Consider the following 3,063-nt stretch of genomic DNA (forward strand, 5'->3'; position numbering starts at 1 on the left):
AGAACAGTCTAGAGCAGTGATGGACAAACTAAGGCCCATGGGCCAGATGTGGCCCCCTGAAATGTTCTATCTGGCTGTGTAACATTATTCCTAATCTGTCAAATAAAATTAATAGGATACAATGCAGAAACTTCAAAAGGTAAGAGAAAAAGAATATTTAAAAATTAAACATATGCTCACGAAATGTCATAGCATCCAAATTCCTAAAGAAGCTACATGAATTAAAGGAAGAAGTAGAGAGTAAAACTATACTAGTGAAGGACCTCAAACTTCCTTTCTCAGAACTAGATAAATACAATAAAAATTAAACAAGAAAGAAGTTAAGAAGGTGAATACATTTTTAGAAAAATTCTAATAGAATAGAAATAATATAACATAATAGGAAAATTCATTAGGTCATTTAACACATGTTAAACAACACAACCTTGAGTCTCACACATGATCAAGTTCTCATATGCTTTATAGAGAATGCCATCAATCCCCATAGGATTGATTTGGTCTCTTTTTCCTTTGTGCTTCTTTTGCACTTCACAGGTTACATTTTGTATTCCTTTGTGGTCATTTTTTTTCGCTTGATTTAGACATACTTGTTAAGCAAAAGTCTCATAATATTTAAATAACTACTGGCAAGTTGCCATGGTACAAAGTTTTTGGGGTATGCATTTATATGCTAGGTAAATGGATATTTTAGCTTATTTTATTGCTAAAATCAAAACAGTTAAAAGAAAAAAATCTTTCAATTCTGATGACATGCTTCAAAATAAAAGAAAAAATGGAACTCCTAGCTGACTGGAGCATTTGGAGCTCAGTGGAGCAGAACTGAGGAGAGTAGACAGAAGCCGAGTGGAGCAGGACACCATGAGGGAGCCATGGAGAATGAGTTCAAGTATGAGGATTATAAGAAAACAGCTGAGTGATTTTTATCCCATACTGAACATCGGCCCCAAATAGCAGTGATCTGCGGTTCTGAATTGGGGGCTTTGGCAAATAGAGTGACCCAATTGCAGGGCTTTGACTACAGTGAGATACCCAACTTTCCTCAGAGCACTGTACCAGGTCACACAGGGCGATTGGTATTTGGATACTTAAATGACGAATGCTGTGTGATGATGCAGGGCCAATTCCACATGTATGAAGGCTATCTGCTTCCGAAGGTGGCATTCCCTGTGAGAGTTTTCCAACTTATGAATGTGCACACATTAATTGTCACCAATGCTGCTGGTGGATTGAACCCTGAGTATGAAGTTGGGGATGTTATGCTGATCTGAGACCATATCAACTTGGCAGGTCTCAGTGGCCAAAATCCACTCATAGGACCCAATGATAAAAGATTTCGAGAGAGGTTTCCTCCCATGTCTGATGCTTATGACTGAATTTTGAGACAGAAAGCCCATGGCATCTGGAAACAAATGGATCAAGAAGGACCACTACATGAAGGAACTTATGTTATGATGGGAGGTCCCAGCTTTAAAACCATTGCAGAGTGTTGGTTTCTGCAGAAAATAGGGGCTGATGCTGTGGGCATGAGCACGGTAACAGAAATGATAGTGGCTAGGCATTGTGGCCTTCAGGTCTTTGGATTCTCCCTTATTACGAACAAATCAATATTAGACTATGAAACCCACGAGACTGCCAATCATGAAGAGGTACTGATGGCTGGGCAGCAGGCTGCCAAGAAGTTGGAACAATTTGTCTGTATTCTTGTGGAAAACATGCAGCCACCATCGGAAAAGACTTTTTGACCTCTCCTTCCCTGCTGCCTCCATTTCATTCCAGAGAGTGGCCAGGTTTAATCCTTGCCTTGCTGAGCCACTTAGCTCCCTTCCCTCAGGTGTTGGTAGAAGAAATGTGGGTATTATATCTACTTAACCTATTAGATCCCCTTCCTAATGTTATCTATAATTCTCTTTTTTATTCCTTTGGCCGCTTCCCTGTAAAGCTGGGTCATTCCAATGTAGCCCCTAACCCACAGCCAACATTCTTCATTCCACCCTCTAGTGGATGTGAGGATTAAGCCCATATTGCACTAAAGCTGCTGCTAATATTTTGAAAGGACTACTACTCATATTCCCTGGGGCACATTCTCTGCCATCCTATGACTTCTGAGACTTTGGTCCCAGACCAGTGTGTTTTACAAATAATACTATGCAGGAATAAAAAGATAGCCAGACATAAAAAAATTAATAAATAAATAAAAATGAGAGAAAAAATCAAATATTGTGTTGTACATTTAGGAAGAAAAACAAAAAAATATTTAAAAATGTATATATTTCACAATCACAGAGGTAAAATATAGAGGCTACTTGCCAAAAAATAAGATTAATTTCCTCTTTAACTTGCCATGAACCACAGTGTGAGTGCAAATGAAGTAGGTAAAACAATGGGGGTATAAAAGCAATAATATATTCTAGGAAATAAAAAAATCATAAAAGGACAAAAATGTTATAAAAGGCACATCAGGTTAGTATAGATCACTAATACAGATATCCTTTTGGTTTTTTTTGTTGTTTTTTTGAGGTAGTATACGTGTTATTCTACAATGGCAATTTGTTCGAAAGGATCAATAAAATATAATGGAACAAAATAGTAGAGATCCAGCAATAGGGGAGTCTTAGTCAAATATAATCAATAGTCAAATGCAATCAGTATAGGCCAGTGATGTGCAAACTTTTAAAGAAGGGACCAAAGGAAAGGAAATTCTCATCTGTCAATCTGTTTCTAAGGCAACTCTTTCAAAGCTTCATTGTATTGTATCCTACTTATTGTATTCATCAGATTAGAAATAATGTCTCCCAGCCAGATAGAACATTTCAAGGGGCCTGCAGGCCATAGTTTGCCCATCAATGATATAAGCAATTATTCATCATCAACAGAAAGTACTCATTTTCCATGGCTAAAATGAATCCATGAGTCTCTCTCCCCAATTTTAATGGCTTTTGGAATAATCATGAGCAGGTTCAGTTGATTCATAAAGAGAAGGAGGAATTCTGAAAACCTAAAGGTTCCCAAATGAATGAAAGCCAAAAAGGTTTCTTGTAAAGTAGCAATCATGATGCTTTGTGT

General features: G+C 37.5%; 1 pseudogene; it reads left to right on the top strand.

Annotated features, from left to right (window-relative positions):
- The first annotated feature begins 869 nt into the window (after positions 1 to 869).
- On the top strand, positions 870 to 1,742 carry LOC123235888 (annotated as a pseudogene).
- Positions 1,743 to 3,063: the final 1,321 nt, after the last annotated feature.

Source organism: Gracilinanus agilis, chromosome 2 (assembly GCF_016433145.1).
Source record: "Gracilinanus agilis isolate LMUSP501 chromosome 2, AgileGrace, whole genome shotgun sequence".
NCBI lineage: Eukaryota > Metazoa > Chordata > Mammalia > Didelphimorphia > Didelphidae > Gracilinanus > Gracilinanus agilis.